The sequence below is a fragment of the Oncorhynchus gorbuscha genome, linkage group LG10, assembly GCF_021184085.1.
Source record: "Oncorhynchus gorbuscha isolate QuinsamMale2020 ecotype Even-year linkage group LG10, OgorEven_v1.0, whole genome shotgun sequence".
Taxonomy (NCBI): Eukaryota; Metazoa; Chordata; class Actinopteri; order Salmoniformes; family Salmonidae; genus Oncorhynchus; species Oncorhynchus gorbuscha.
The window spans coordinates 22,072,479-22,090,247 of NC_060182.1; the positions used below are offsets into that span (position 1 = coordinate 22,072,479).

The following is a 17,769-nucleotide window of genomic DNA, read 5'->3' on the forward strand; positions in this document are numbered from 1 at the left end:
GAATAGTATCCCTGTAGCTTGCGGAATAAACCCTGGTGAGTTCTTAGGTGATACTGAGCTCTTTAAGCTTTTGGCCTTACCATTCAAATGTTAAGGATCATTATGTCATCTCTCAAAGTGTAGGAGTCAGCAGGCAGTGCCAGGCAGGTACTCAGTTACCCAATGAGGACATGTGTTTGACTGACAGTGAATGCAACTGGCAGGCAGTGCCAGGCAGGTACTCAGTTACCCAATGAGGACATGTGTTTGACTGACAGTGAATGCAACTGGCAGGCAGTGCCAGGCAGGTACTCAGTTACCCAATGAGGACATGTGTTTGACTGACAGTGAATGCAACTGGCAGGCAGTGCCAGGCAGGTACTCAGTTACCCAATGAGCACATGTGTTTGACTGACAGTGAATGCAACTGGCAGGCAGTGCCAGGCAGGTACTCAGTTACCCAATGAGGACATGTGTTTGACTGACAGTGAATGCAACTGGCAGGCAGTGCCAGGCAGGTACTCAGTTACCCAATGAGGACATGTGTTTGACTGACAGTGAATGCAACTGGCAGGCAGTGCCAGGCAGGTACTCAGTTACCCAATGAGGACATGTGTTCGACTGACAGTGAATGCAACTGGCAGGCAGTGCCAGGCAGGTACTCAGTTACCCAATGAGGACATGTGTTTGACTGACAGTGAATGCAACTGGCAGGCAGTGCCAGGCAGGTACTCAGTTACCCAATGAGGACATGTGTTCGACTGACAGTGAATGCAACTGCAACTGGCAGGCAGTTACCCAATGAGGACATGTGGACTGACAGTGAATGCAACTGGCAGGCAGTGTTACCCAGTTACCCAATGAGGACATGTGTTTGACTGACAGTGAATGCAACTGGCAGGCAGTGCCAGGCAGGTACTCAGTTACCCAATGAGGACATGTGTTTGACTGACAGTGAATGCAACTGGCAGGCAGTGCCAGGCAGGTACTCAGTTACCCAATGAGGACATGTGTTTGACTGACAGTGAATGCAACTGGCAGGCAGTGCCAGGCAGGTACTCAGTTACCCAATGAGCACATGTGTTTGACTGACAGTGAATGCAACTGGCAGGCAGTGCCAGGCAGGTACTCAGTTACCCAATGAGGACATGTGTTTGACTGACAGTGAATGCAACTGGCAGGCAGTGCCAGGCAGGTACTCAGTTACCCAATGAGGACATGTGTTTGACTGACAGTGAATGCAACTGGCAGGCAGTGCCAGGCAGGTACTCAGTTACCCAATGAGGACATGTGTTTGACTGACAGTGAATGCAACTGGCAGGCAGTGCCAGGCAGGTACTCAGTTACCCAATGAGGACATGTGTTCGACTGACAGTGAATGCAATTGGCAGGCAGTGCCAGGCAGGTACTCAGTTACCCAATGAGGACATGTGTTCGACTGACAGTGAATGCAACTGGCAGGCAGTGCCAAGCAGGTAATCAGTTACCCAATGAGGACATGTGTTTGACTGACAGTGAATGCAACTGGCAGGCAGTGCCAGGCAGGTACTCAGTTACCCAATGAGGACATGTGTTTGACTGACAGTGAATGCAACTGGCAGGCAGTGCCAGGCAGGTACTCAGTTACCCAATGAGGACATGTGTTTGACTGACAGTGAATGCAACTGGCAGGCAGTGCCAGGCAGGTACTCAGTTACCCAATGAGGACATGTGTTTGACTGACAGTGAATGCAACTGGCAGGCAGTGGCAGACAGGTACTCAGTTACCCAATGAGGACATGTGTTTGACTGACAGTGAATGCAACTGGCAGGCAGTGCCAGGCAGGTACTCAGTTACCCAATGAGGACATGTGTTTGACTGACAGTGAATGCAACTGGCAGGCAGTGGCAGACAGGTACTCAGTTACCCAATGAGGACATGTGTTTGACTGACAGTGAATGCAACTGGCAGGCAGTGCCAGGCAGGTACTCAGTTACCCAATGAGGACATGTGTTTGACTGACAGTGAATGCAACTGGCAGGCAGTGCCAGGCAGGTACTCAGTTACCCAATGAGGACATGTGTTTGACTGACAGTGAATGCAACTGGCAGGCAGTGCCAGGCAGGTACTCAGTTACCCAATGAGCACATGTGTTTGACTGACAGTGAATGCAACTGGCAGGCAGTGCCAGGCAGGTACTCAGTTACCCAATGAGGACATGTGTTTGACTGACAGTGAATGCAACTGGCAGGCAGTGCCAGGCAGGTACTCAGTTACCCAATGAGGACATGTGTTTGACTGACAGTGAATGCAACTGGCAGGCAGTGCCAGGCAGGTACTCAGTTACCCAATGAGGACATGTGTTTGACTGACAGTGAATGCAACTGGCAGGCAGTGCCAGGCAGGTACTCAGTTACCCAATGAGGACATGTGTTCGACTGACAGTGAATGCAATTGGCAGGCAGTGCCAGGCAGGTACTCAGTTACCCAATGAGGACATGTGTTCGACTGACAGTGAATGCAACTGGCAGGCAGTGCCAAGCAGGTAATCAGTTACCCAATGAGGACATGTGTTTGACTGACAGTGAATGCAACTGGCAGGCAGTGCCAGGCAGGTACTCAGTTACCCAATGAGGACATGTGTTTGACTGACAGTGAATGCAACTGGCAGGCAGTGCCAGGCAGGTACTCAGTTACCCAATGAGGACATGTGTTTGACTGACAGTGAATGCAACTGGCAGGCAGTGCCAGGCAGGTACTCAGTTACCCAATGAGGACATGTGTTTGACTGACAGTGAATGCAACTGGCAGGCAGTGGCAGACAGGTACTCAGTTACCCAATGAGGACATGTGTTTGACTGACAGTGAATGCAACTGGCAGGCAGTGCCAGGCAGGTACTCAGTTACCCAATGAGGACATGTGTTTGACTGACAGTGAATGCAACTGGCAGGCAGTGGGACAGGTACTCAGTTACCCAATGAGGACATGTGTTTGACTGACAGTGAATGCAACTGGCAGGCAGTGCCAGGCAGGTACTCAGTGCCAGTTACCCAATGAGGACATGTGTTTGACTGACAGTGAATGCAACTGGCAGGCAGTGCCAGGCAGGTACTCAGTTACCCAATGAGGACATGTGTTTGACTGACAGTGAATGCAACTGGCAGGCAGTGCCAGGCAGGTACTCAGTTACCCAATGAGGACATGTGTTTGACTGACAGTGAATGCAACTGGCAGGCAGTGCCAGGCAGGTACTCAGTTACCCAATGAGGACATGTGTTTGACTGACAGTGAATGCAACTGGCAGGCAGTGCCAGGCAGGTACTCAGTTACCCAATGAGGACATGTGTTTGACTGACAGTGAATGCAACTGGCAGGCAGTGGCAGACAGGTACTCAGTTACCCAATGAGGACATGTGTTTGACTGACAGTGAATGCAACTGGCAGGCAGTGGCAGACAGGTACTCAGTTACCCAATGAGGACATGTGTTTGACTGACAGTGAATGCAACTGGCAGGCAGTGGCAGACTTGCCATCACATCATCAGGGGACCTTGTGAACTTTGCATCATTTCCTTTAATAATACATGATTTCTGTATTATCTTGTTTTCTTCCTATGCTTGTTTTCTTCCTATGCTTGTTTTCTTCCTATACTGTACCTTTCTAACAAAATGTTAGCATGCAATACAGCTCAGTGTTACACATTACAATATTCAAGTAATTGTACATATTTCTTATTGAATTTCTGAATGTCTTATTAGTCTTATCTTGAACATATACAGTTGGTTGCAGTTTGTATCTGTGCTAGAGTGGTTAAAAAGTTCAGACATCAAAACATATATATATATATTGTTATTGGTCAAATAATATTAGATATAGGTATCTATATTAGATATAGGTATTGGCCCAGAAGTTACACATCATGAATCCCTAATGTGAAAGTATAAAACAGATAGAAAATATAAAACAATGGTAATGGACCTAGACAAACAAATCAGTCTGAGGGCGGCCCTTTGTTTAATTAAAAAATCCTGATGTGACCCTTGAGCCCACCCCTGTGCCCAACCCTGTGGTGATGCAAAGAACTTGTAAAGGGTATTTCAAGTATTTTCAGTCATTCTTTTCATTCTGCTTCATTCACCTAAAAGAATCCAAACAACTCCTGGGCAGACAGGCCTCTGCCTGGGGCCTCCAAATCACTAAGTCCGCCCTTGCTGACAGGCTCAATGGGAGTTAGTCGATGACTTCACCTCAGAGGATCTAGATGCGAGACTACACCTGAAAACAAAGCTCTAGCACAATAAATCTACATGTGTGAACTGATACCAGCCCCACCCTTCCAACCTGTCAACCTTGCCAAGCCTGCACACAATAACGCACATTTACACACACACAATCACAGACACACACAAACACACACAATCACACACATAGTACACATGGACATACAGACAAACGTGTCATATCATTGCCTGACTTTGCCTAGTCATGTCAAAGACAAGGGCGAATCCGACAACACAAAAAAACAATGAAAAGGTTGAAAACACAATCGATTCATATAAGCAAAAAAGGCTCACGGATGCTGACCATGCATACGCTTACATTTGAATATGATACAGTAACTCCTCTGGAATATTGCTGTGAAACAGCCCTATGTCTGACACCAGAAGTCCATTCAGTGAACTTTCTATTCAGAGTCGAGTGGGCTGAGGTTAGCCATTGCACTGATCCGAGGTCAATTTGGTGGTTTTCTCACTGTGGACCAACCATTTGTGGTATTCCAACTATCTTCAACATTCCGTCGAGCTGGGAGGGAAAGTGCTAGGCTACATGGTAGAGTGTAATGCTTGGAAATATAAGTTATTCCATGAAAAACTGACTGTGAGGTACCAAGAAACACACTGTGGTATTGTAGGAGGTTTGAGTGGGTGAGCTGCAGATACACACACACACACACACACACACACACACACACACACACACACACACACACACACACACACACACACACACACACACACACACACACACACACACACACACACACACACACACACACACACACACACACACACACACACACACACACACACACAAAGATGCATACACACACAAACACACACACAGAGTGTTACAGCACACATACACACATACAGACGCAAGGGCACTTATGAACGCACGCATGAAACGCACACAACTAGATTTATGCTTTTCAACTATTTTCAAAGTGAACTCCGTGCTGAGATCCATCTCAGACTATAGCGACACACAAATCACACAGTTCCCTTCTTTTCTTAAAACATTCATATCTAAGTACATTGTTTTTGTCTAATTGCTTACAATAATTTAAATGATATAGCCACAATAGCATGTTCTCTTCTGTGTGGGTTTGACTGAATTCCAGTGCAGGTATGAATGGGCCAAACCCAGTCTAGTTCCTGTGTAAAAAGTAAAATGCAGTAAAGTAAACAGTGCAACTGAACTTACAGTAATAAACATTTCCGGTTGAAAATGGCCTTTGTGGCATCGATATTCATCAGAAACATTTATTCTAGTGCCAAAATTGAGTAAAAAAATGTAAGTAAGATCATTTTGGTCATAAAGTCAGTAAATTCCAAAATGATGTCGCAATTTACATGAAGTTTGGCACAGTCTAGTCACGGTTGTCAGTAATCAAATCATCCAGATCTGCCTGGTGTGCTGCAGTACACACTATCAGTACACACTATCCAATCGCTCACCACAATCAACCTATGAATGTTTATAAAGTTCAGTTGCACTTTTCTGTAAGTTAGAATGATGTGAGTGGCCCATTTATTTACAGACAACCGAATGAACCATTAGCACCCCCTTATGTTGAAAGAACGAGAATTGTTTTTTTTATAAACAGCCTGGGTTTCTCAGATTCAAACATCCTCATATTTGTGAGCTAACATTAGGATCACAACCAGAACTTTTGTTCAAGATATTTCTATGTAGAAAGCAGGAAATCCAGTAAACAGGTTTCCCTGACCAGTCACGTCCACATTATCATGCTGCATCACGCGGTTGCTAAGTCATTCGGTATGGTGGCTTGTTTGGGACGTTGTCTGTCTGTCTGTCTGTCTGTCTGTCTGTCTGTCTGTCTGTCTGTCTGTCTGTCTGTCTGTCTGTCTGTCTGTCTGTCTGTCTGTCTGTCTGTCTGTCTGTCTGTCTGTCTGTCTGTCTGTCTGTCTGTCTGTCTGTCTGTCTGTCTCTGTCTGTCTGTACCCCCCAACTCCACCACCACATCTGTCTCTACAGTCCATATCTCGCTCACCCCCTCTGCTCTCTACATGGGAGTATCTACCCCCTCTGTTTCTCTGCCAACCCCCACTTCTGCCTCCTCTCTGTCAGTGTCCCCCACCTACCTCCACCTCCTCCCCAATCCCCCTCTCCCATATCTTCCCCATATCTACCCCCATATCTCTCTTCAATATCTGCACTTCTCTCTGTCTGCCCCCCTCCTCATATGTGCCCCTCTGTGACTGTGGCCCCTGGCTATCTCTGGACTGGGTCTATTTCAGCCCACTGCTCTAATTCTTAGCCTGGATTCAGCCAGGCTGAATGGTGAACCTACACCTTTCTATCCCTCACACATACTTACACATTTACAAAGTGGCCCATGCACATGCATTCATTTGCATGAACACACACTGAGGCGCACACGCACGCACGCATGCACGCAGACACATGCACACGCACGCACGCATGCGCGCAGACACACACACACACACACACACACACACACACACACACACACACACACACACACACACACACACACACACACACACACACACACACACACACACACACACACACACACACACACACACACACACACACACACACACACACACACACATACTCACACACTAGTGCGAAGAGTAATACTCACATAGACACAAATAAGCCCGCATGCTGTTAGACTCACACTGCTATACCATTAACCATGAACTGTACACACAGGATGTTTCTCAATATGCATACTACCGTGCTCCACGCTCTCATGCTCTGAGTGCATTTTCCAGGAACGTTCTCTTGAGTACATTCTTGTGAGGACGAGAGTGTGGATTTACCTCACGCTGTATTACCTTCTGTATTACCTCACGCTGCATCTCGCCAATCACTGTACCTTCTTCTAGCCAGGACAATGGCAACAATAGAGACTAAACAGCATATTTACAAAGCAAACGTTTTACTTCATAATTATCAGCTAGATGTATGTGAATCGTAGCAATTTAGCTAGCCAGATAGAAAAAAAGGCAAAAATGACCAAAAACCAATGTTAACTAAGGTAGATGTACATTTTTCTTGGGTAGCTAGCTAACAATTCTTCATGGCTGGCTAGCTAGCCAATTAGCCCTATTGACTTACTATGCACTATGTACTATGCACCCATTCACTGAACCTTCCTTCTTCTAGCCAGGACAATGGAAATAGAGACGGAACAAGATATACACAAAGCAAATATTTCACTTCATAACTATCAGCTTGCTATGTGTGAATTGTAATAATGTAGTTAACCAGATATTATAACTGGCAAAAATGACCTAAAGCCAGTGTTATCCAAAGTTGTACAGTGTTATCTATCAGTAGTAGCTAGCAAGTTAGCTCTATTGAATTCCTATGGGCTTACGAACCACACACACTACAGTGGGTATTGAAGGCAGGTAACCATGCCAAAATTAACATAGCATGTACAGTTGAAGTCGGAAGTTTACATACACTTAGGTTGGAGTCATTAAAACTCATTTTTCAACTACTCCACAAATGTCTTGTTCACAAACTATAGTATTGGCAAGTCGGTTAGGACTACGCAAGTATAAACATCATGGGATCACTCAGGCGTCACACCGCTCAGGGAGGAGATGCGTTCGGTCTCCTAGAGATGAACATACTTTGGTGCGAAATGTGCAAATCAATCCCAGAACAACAGCAAATGCTGGAGGCAACAGGTAAAAAAGTATCTATATACACAGTAAAAATGAGAAACACCGATAGACTGCTTTACCATAAACCATATACAGGACACAAAGACTGCTATACCATAAACCATATACTGGACTCACAGACTGCTATACCATAAACCATATACTGGACTCACAGACTGCTATACCATAAACCATATACTGGACTCACAGACTGCTATACCATAAACCATATACTGGACACAAAGACTGCTATACCATAAACCATATACTGGACACAAAGACTGCTATACCATAAACCATGTACTGGACACACAGACTGCTATACCATAAACCATATACTGGACTCACAGACTGCTATACCATAAACCATATACTGGACTCACAGACTGCTATACCATAAACCATATACTGGACTCACAGACTGCTATACCATAAACCATATACTGGACACAAAGACTGCTATACCATAAACCATGTACTGGACACACAGACTGCTATACCATAAACCATATACTGGACACAAAGATTGCTATACCATAAACCATGTACTGGACACAAAGACTGCTATACCATAAACCATGTACTGGACTCACAGACTGCTATACCATAAACCATGTACTGGACTCACAGACTGCTATACCATAAACCATGTACTGGACACAAAGACTGCTATACCATAAACCATGTACTGGACACACAGACTGCTATACCATAAACCATATACTGGACACAAAGATTGCTATACCATAAACCATGTACTGGACACAAAGACTGCTATACCATAAACCATGTACTGGACTCAAAGACTGCTATACCATAAACCATGTACTGGACTCACAGACTGCTATACCATAAACCATGTACTGGACTCACAGACTGCTATACCATAAACCATGTACTGGACACAAAGACTGCTATACCATAAACCATGTACTGGACACAAAGACTGCTATACCATAAACCATGTACTGGAAACAGAGACTGCTATACCATAAACCATATACTGGACTCACAGACTGCTATACCATAAACCATGTACTGGAAACAGAGACTGCTATACCATAAACCATGTACTGGAAACAGAGACTGCTATACCATAAACCATGTACTGGAAACAGAGACTGCTATACCATAAACCATGTACTGGAAACAGAGACTGCTATACCATAAACCATGTACTGGAAACAGAGACTGCTATACCATAAACCATGTACTGGAAACAGAGACTGCTATACCATAAACCATATACAATCCACACATGCATGTTGTATCTTCTCAGATACAAACACTTCTTTCTCAATCACACAACTCACATAGTCCTGTAATACAGCATATCTTCAAACAACCACTGTATATACATATTTTATCCAACTCTCTAACTTTCTGTCTCATCAAAGCACACACACACACACGCGCGCACGCACGCATGCACGCTCTCACACACGCACACACACGCGCACACACACACACACACACACACACACACACACACACACACACACACACACACACACACACACACACACACACACACACACACACACACACACACACACACACACACACACACACACACACACACACACACACACACACACACACACACACACACACACACACACACACACTCGGAGGCTAGAAAGCGTTCTGGTTACTTACCTCTCTGGGTGTCTTTGCGTGGTGAGTAACGGAGTGAGTGCTCATTGGATCAGCTAGCCGTAAAGCACAGAGACATACAGCTCTCTCTCTCTCGCTCAATTTATCTTTTCACCTCCTCTCTCTCTCTCTCTCTCTCTCTCTCTCTCTCTCTCTCTCTCTCTGTTACCGACTCAGTCTTCAATATGCTCCTTTCTCTCCACCTTGCCTCACACTCGGTTTGCTCTTAACTCTTCTATGCTCTTACACTCTGCCTCTCTCTCACTCTAGCTTGCTTGATCTCTCTAACTCCCCCTCTCTCTCCCCCTCCCTCTCGCTCTCCCTCCCTCCCTCCCTCTCACTCTTTCTCTGTCTCTTTCTCTTTCTCTGTCTCTGTCTCTGTCTCTGTCTCTGTCTCTGTCTCTGTCTCTGTCTCTGTCTCTCTCTCCCTCTCTCTCTCTCTTTCTCTCCCTCTCTCTCTCTCTTTCTCTCCCTCTCTCTCTCTCTGGGTGTATTATTAGCAAAGCTCAGTACGGGGCTGATAGTTGATGTCAGGCTCATTGTGGGAGTGTTAGCTAGCCGTAGTATTAGCACTAGCAGCATTAATGGCTCTAGTTTGGCTGAGTGCCCAGAGGCTATGCTCATTAACCTCCCCAGAGCGGCGGAATGCACTGGCCCACATCTCACGCTATTGGCTTAACACCTCAGCCTCTCCTCGTATCACAGCACAGTAGAATGGTGGGAAATGTGTGCAGAATGGTGGGAAAGTAAACTACCAGTAAACTACCATAACTTGGGTCACTTTCAAGGATTTTATGTAATTTATCACAAGATATCTAGTGGCCCTTTTGGGTACTTCAGATTATCATAAACGTCTGTAATTATCCCTAGCCCTCTGTTTGGTGTTATCACATTACAATATATCAAATAATCAAATTATCCTGAAGAAGAATATAAATGCACCATGCAACAATTTCAATTATTTAACTCAGTACAAATCACAATTTATTTGTCACATGTGCCAAATACAACCTTATTGTGAAATCCTTACTTACAAGCCCTTAACCAACAATGCATTTCTTTTTCTCCCCAAATTTGACCTTGTCTCGGTGCTGCAACTCCTCAACGTGCTCAGCAGAGGCAAAGGTGGAATCATGAGTCCTCCAAAACATGACCCGCCTAACCGTGCTCCTTAATACACACCAGCTTAACCCAAAAGCCAGCCACAACAATGTGTCAGAGGAAACATCGTTCAACTGTCCTAGTTAAACTTGCTCAGTCAAATAAAGGCAAAAAAATATATATATATACAAATAAACTGCTGACCAGCATTGGCCTGCAAGCACCCGGCCAGCCACAAGGAGTCACAAGGGCGCGATGAGTCAAGTAAAGCCCCCCCCGGCCTTAGACCGCTGTGCCACTCAGGCATAGATAATAGATAATAAACAGCTAGTAGCTGTTCAGTAGTCTTCTGGCTTGGGGGTAGAAGCTGTTTAGAAGCCTCTTGGACCTAGACTTGGTGCTTCAGTACTGCTTGCCGTGCAGAGAGCAGAGAGAACAGTCTATGACTTGGGTGGCTGGAGTCTTTGGCAATTTTTAGGGCCTTCCTCTGACATCGCCTGGTGTAGAGGTCTTGAATGGAAGGAAGCTTCGCCCCCAGTGATGTACAGGGCCGTACACACTACCCTACTAGTGCCCTACTACCCTACTAGTACTACTAGTGCCCTCCTTTTCCATCTCATTTGTCTTGATCACGTTGAGGGAGAAGTTGTTGTCCTGGCACCACACTTCAAGGTCTCTGACCTCCTCTCTATAGGCTGTCTCATCTTTGTTGGTAATCGTGAGTACAGGAGGCGACTAAGCACGCACCCCTGAGGGGCCCCCGTGTTGAGGATCAACGTGACAGATGTGTTTTTGCCTACCCTTACCCACTGGAGGCAGCCCGTCAGGAAGTCCAGGATCTAGTTACAGAAGGAGGTGTTTAGTCCCAGGGTCCTTAGCTTAGTGATGAGCTTTGAGGGCACTATGATGTTGAATGCTGAGCTGTAGTCAATGAACATCATTCTCACGTAGGTATTCCTTTAGTTCACGTGGGAAAGGGCAGTGTTGAGCGCAATAGATATTGCACCATCTGTGGATCTGTTGGGGTTATATACAAATTGGAGTGGGTCTATAATTTCTGGGATGATGGTGTTGATGTGAGCCATGACAAGCCTTTCAAAGCACTTCATGGCTACAGACATGAGTGCTACGGGTCGGTAGTCATTTAGGCAGATTACCTTGGTGTTCTTGGGAACAGGGACTATGGTTGTCTGCTTGAAACATGTAGGTATTGCAGACTCAGCCAGGGACAGGTTGAAAATGTGAGTGAGGACACTTGCCAGTTGGTGAGCACATGCTCTGAGTACACGTCCTTGTAATCCTTCTGGCCCTACGGCCTTGTGAATGTTGACCTGTTTTAAGGTCTTGCTCACATCGGCTACAGATAACGCAGTCATCCAGAACAGCTGGTGCTCTCATGCATGCTTCTGTGTTGCTTGCCTCGAAGCGAGCATAGTAGTGATATAGCTCGTCTGTTAGGCTTGTGTCACTGGGAAGCTCACCAAAACAAATTTGGTGAGATTTTAAGGGCTTTATTGGCATGGGAAACATATGTTTCCATTGCCAAAGCAAGTGAAATAGATCATAAAGAAAAGTGAAATAAACAATACAAATTTATAGTAAACATTACAATTCCAAAAGTTCCAAAATAATAAAGACATGTCAAATGTAATATTATGTATATATATACAGTGTTGTAATGATGTCCAAATAGTTAAATAAAAATAAATAGGACAATCAATAAACATAAATATAGGTTGAATTTACAATGGTGTTTGTTCTTCACTGGTTATCCTTTCTTATCGCAACAGGTCACACATATTGCTGCTGTGATGGCACACTGTGGTATTTCACCCAATAGATATGTGAGTTTAACCAAATTTGATTTGTTTTCGAATTATTTGTGCCTGTGTAATCTGAGGGAAAAATGTCTCTAGGGTCATACATTTGGCAGGAGGTTAGGAAGTGCAGCTCAGTTTCCACCTTATTTTATGGGCAGTGTACACATAGTCTGTCATCTCTTGAGAGCCAGTTCCGCATTCGGCGGCCTTTCTCAATAGCAAGGCCATGCTCACTGAGTCTGTACATAGTCAAAGATTTCCTTCAATTTTGGTCAGTCACAGTGGTCAGGTATTTTACCACTGTGTTCTCTCTGTTTGGGGCCAACTAGCATTCTAATTTGCTTTTTTGTAATTTGTTTCCAAAGTGTCAAGTAATTATCTTTCCGTTTTCTCATGATTTGGTTGGGTCTAATTGTGTTGCTCTCTCTCTCTCTCTCTCTCTCTCTCTCTCTCTCTCTCTCTCTCTCTCTCTCTCTCTCTCTCTCTCTCTCTCTCTCTCGCACTCTCTCACACTCTCTCTCTCTCTCTCTGGAGACTCAAGGACCATTATCAGACTGATAGTATACCACCTAAAGTACAGTGCATCACACAACAAAATATATCACAGCAAATATATTTTGACCTATATAACCTTCTGTTCCTGCTTGTCTTCCTTCTCTCTGACACACACACACACCCACAACCACACCCACGCGCACACACACACACACACACACACACACACACACACACACACACACACACACACACACACACACACACACACACACACACACACACACACACACACACACACACACACACACACACACACACACACACACACACACACACACAGCTTACTTGTATAAACAGCAACTGGGTGGTGGAAAAGCCTCTGGCAGTACGTCCTCAGGGACACACACACAAACACACACTCATCCTGACAAGGCAACTCTGACACAATCACAGATGGTAGGCGGGGGGCTTTCTGGATGTAACTTGATGCAGTTGACCTAAAATCAAGGGTCTGAAGGAAACTGTGCACCCTGCAGAATGACAGGACGAATGGCCTGCCTGACCATACAGCACAGGGAAGACAGCATAAACACAGTACAGCATAGGGAGTTAAGTCAAACATCCCAAATCATAAGTCCTGGAGAGGAATTAAAGCTCAGCTTTAGACAAATACTGAACCAATCAGGACGCAGGCAGATGAACAGACAGACAGACGGTAGGCCAAACAAGTTGCAGTAAGTCCCTTGACTCTTCCCCACACTAGGTAAGAGTCAAGGGTACAACGCGACTCAGACCAGAACGTACTGGACCTATTTTCTCTCCATATCCCCGGATTTCAACCGAAAGCTCTGGACATTTACACCTGGATCTCGCAGCTAGCTAGCTGCTAATCGTGTGACTATTGACTTACGTCGATCCCGGAGCAAACATCAATTATTCCGGAGCTAGCCAGCTGAAGAGTTCCATCAGCTCTCCTGGGCTACAATCACCTATCCGGACCCGTTTTACTGTCGACGCGGAGCCCCACCGGGCCTTCACGACTGGACTACCAACGTTATCTGCCTGAGGAAGTTATCCAACTGACCCCTCCGTCGCGACATTACCTGAACGCCAATCTGCGGCCTGCTAATCGTTAGCTGTCTTATCGGTTGCTATCTGAATAGATCTAACAGACTATTTTTCTTGGGTCACTATAACTATATCTATTTTGCCATTTGGATTGATCCCCTCCACCACACGGAACCCCACTAATCTACCGACGGAAACGCATGAGGTGGCTAATAACAGACATCCATCCTATGCTAGCTTGCTACCGATGGCCCGGCTAGCTGTCTGAATCCCCAACCAACCGCACTACTAACTGGACCCTTATGATCAATCGACTAAGCATGCCTCTCCTTAATGTAAATATGCCTTGTCTATTGCTGTTCTGGTTAGTGTTTATTCGCTTATTTCACTGTAGAGCCTCTAGCCATTCTCATTATACCTTATCCAACCTTTCAGTTCCACCACTCACACATGCGATGACATCACTTGGTTTCAATTATGTTTCTAGAGACATATCTCTCTCATCATCACTCAATACCTAGGTTTACCTACACTGTATTCACATCCTACCATACCTTTGTCTGTACATTATACCTTGAAGCTATTTTATCGCCCCCAGAAACCTCCTTTTACTCTCTGTTCCGGACGTTCTAGATGACCAATTCTCATAGGTTTTAGCCATACCCTTATCCTACTACTCCTCTGTTCCTCTGGTTATGTAGAGGTGAATCCAGGCCCTGCAGTGCCTAGCTCCACTCCTATTCCCCAGGCACTCTCTTTTGATGACTTCTGTAACCATAATAGCCTTGGTTTCATGCATGTTAACATTAGAAGCCTCTTCCCTAAGTTTGTTTTATTCACTGCTTTAGCACACTCTGCCAACCCGGATGTTCTAGCAGTGTCTGAATCCTGGCTTAGGAAGAGCACCAAAAATTCTGAAATCTTCATCCCTAACTACAACATTTTCAGACAAGATAGAACGGCCCCTCTCAGCTCCCAGCTGTGCCCTGGACACCATATGTGAATTGATTGCCCCCCATCTATCTTCTTCTAGGTGACCTAAACTGGGATTTGCTTAACACCCCAGCCATCCTACAATCTAAGCTTGATGTCCTCAATCTCACACAAATTATCGATGAACCTACCAGGCACCACCCCAAAGCCGTAAACACGGGCACCCTCATAGATATCATCCTAACCAACTTGCCCTCTAAATATAGCTCTGCTGTTTTCAACCAAGATCTCAGCGATCACTGCCTCATTGCCTGCATCCGTAATGGGTCAGCGGTCAAACAACCTCCACTCATCACTATCAAACGCTCCCTGTGTCACGCCTTGGTCATTGTATCTTGTGTTTTTGTTATATGTTTGGGTAGGCCAGGGTGTGACATGGGTTTATATGTTGTATTTCGTATTAGGGTTTGTATTAATTGGGAGTGTGTATTATTAGGGGTGTGTCTAGTTAGGCTTGGCTGCCTGAGGCGATTCCTAATTGGAGTCAGCTGATTCTAGTTGTCTCTGATTGGGAACCGTATTTAGGTAGCCTGAGTGCGCGTTGTATTTCGTGGGTGATTGTACCTGTCTTAGTGTTAGTCACCAGATAGGCTGTATTAGTTTCATTCGTTTGTTGTTTTCTTCTTCCGTTATTTCATGTACCGTATTAGCTTCATTAAAAGTCATGAGTAACCTACACGCTGCATTTCGGTCTGACTTTCTACAAACAACAGACGAAGATCATTACAGAATCACCCACCACGATTCACAGACCGAGCAGCGTGTGAACTGGCAGGAGCTAAAGGAGGACGATATGGACGGCAGAAGCAGGGATTATACGACGTGGGAAGAAATCGACAGGTGGGTGTCCGACCCAGTGCGAGTGCAGGAGCCCGCCTGGGATTCCCTACAGCAATGCGAAGAGGGCTATACACGGATGGAATCGAAAAGGAGAGCACGGCTATACAGAGCGAAAACCGTAGGTAACGGGGGAAAGCGCAGAGAGAGAGTGGCAGAGTCAGGAGTCAGACCTGAGCCTACTCTCCCTGTTAATTGTGAGGAGCAGCAATATGAGGACTTCTGGTCTTGGGAGATGATATTAGACGGAAAAGGACCCTGGGCGCAGCCGGGAGAATATCGCCGTCCCAAGGAGGAAATAGAAGTAGCTAAAGCGGAGAGGCGTGAGTATGAGGAGGCAGCACTGCGACGCGGTTGGAAACCGGAAAGTCACCCCAAAAAATGTATTGGGGGGGCTAAAAGGGAGAATAGTTATGCCAGGTAGGAAACCTGTGCATACTCCCTGTGCTCACCGTTGGGCTAGAGAGACCGGGCAGGCACCGTGTTATGCTATGGAGCGCACGGTGTTTCCAGTGCGGGTGCAGAGCCAGCTGCGACTTATACCAGCCCTTCCTATTGGCCGGGCTAGAGTGGGCATCGAGCCAGGTAAGCTTGGGCAGGCTCGGTGCTCAAGAGCTCCAGTGCGCCTGCACGGTCCGGTCTATCCAGAGCCACCTATACACACCAGTCCTCCGGTAGCAGCTCCCCGCACCAGGCTTCCTGTGCGTGTCCTCGCGCCAGTACCACCAGTTCCAGCACCACGCACCAGGCCTCCAGTGCGCCTCGCCTGTTCAGCGCAGCCAGTGCTTTTCTCCCCTCCTGCACTGCCGGAGTCTCCCGCTTGTTTAGCGCAGCCAGAGCCTTTCTCCTCTCCTGCGCTGCCGGAGTCTCCTGTCTGTCCAGCGCCACCAGTGCTCCCAGTCGGCCCAGCGCGTCCAGTGCGCCTCGCCTGTTCAGCGCAGCCAGAGCCTTTCTCCTCTCCTGCGCTGCCGGAGTCTCCTGTCTGCCCAGCGCCGCCAGTCGGCCCAGCGTCACCAGTCTGCCAGGATCCGCCAGAAGTGCCAGTCTGCCGGGATCCGCCACAAGTGCCAGTCTACCAAGATCTTCTATATCGGCCAGACAACCTTAATCATCCAGGTCCACCAGCCAGCCAGGATTTACCGGAGCCTACTACCTGCCTGAGCTTCCTCTCAGTACTGAGCTTCCTCTCAGTACTAGGCTCTCTCTCTGTACTGGGCTCCCTCTCAGTACCGAGCTTCCTCTCAGTACCGAGCTTCCTCTCAGTACCGAGCTTCCACTCAGTACCGGGCTTCCACTCAGTACCGGGCTTCCCCTCAGTACCGGGCTTCCCCTCAGTACCGGGCTGCTTCGGTCCCGGGCTGCCCCTCTGTCCCGGGCTGCCCCTCTGTCCCGGGCTGCCCCTCTGTCCCGGGCTGCCCCGCTGTCCTGAGTTGCCCCGCTGTCCTGAGTTGCCCCTCTATCCTGAGTTGCCCCTCTATCCTGAGTTGCCCCTCTATCCTGAGCTGCCCCTCTATCCTGAGCTGCCCCTCTGTCCCGAGCTGCCCCTCTGTCCCGAGCTGCCCCTCTGTCCCGAGCTGCCCCTCTGTCCCGAGCTGCCCCTCTGTCCCGAGCTGCCCCTCGGTCCCGAGCTGCCCCTCAGTTATGTGGGGATCAGGGTGAGGACTATTAGGCCATGGTCGGCGGAGAAGGTGGATTATCCTAGGATGCGTAGGGGAGGAACTAGGACATTTATGGAGTGGGGTCCACGTCCCGAGCCAGAACCGCCACCATGGACAGACGCCCACCCGGACCCTCCCTATGCTCTTGAGGTGCGTCCCGGAGTCCGCACCTTAGGTGGGGGTTCTGTCACGCCTTGGTCATTGTATCTTGTGTTTTTGTTATATG

The 17,769-nt window shown here is 46.9% G+C and overlaps 1 protein-coding gene across 2 annotated transcripts in view; it reads right to left on the minus strand.

Annotated features, from left to right (window-relative positions):
- Nucleotides 1–9,847, minus strand: part of LOC124045688 — a 62,398-nt gene extending 52,551 nt beyond the window's left edge. Inside the window, exon 1 of one of the 2 annotated variants that reach the window (XM_046365214.1) lies at nucleotides 9,572–9,847. The gene's annotated coding sequence lies outside the window, so the exon portion shown is untranslated. Of the gene's footprint in view, nucleotides 1–6,876; nucleotides 7,277–9,571 lie in introns of those variants that run through there. The other variant, XM_046365216.1, reaches the window with a different exon arrangement.
- Between the last annotated feature and the right edge of the window lie 7,922 nt (nucleotides 9,848–17,769).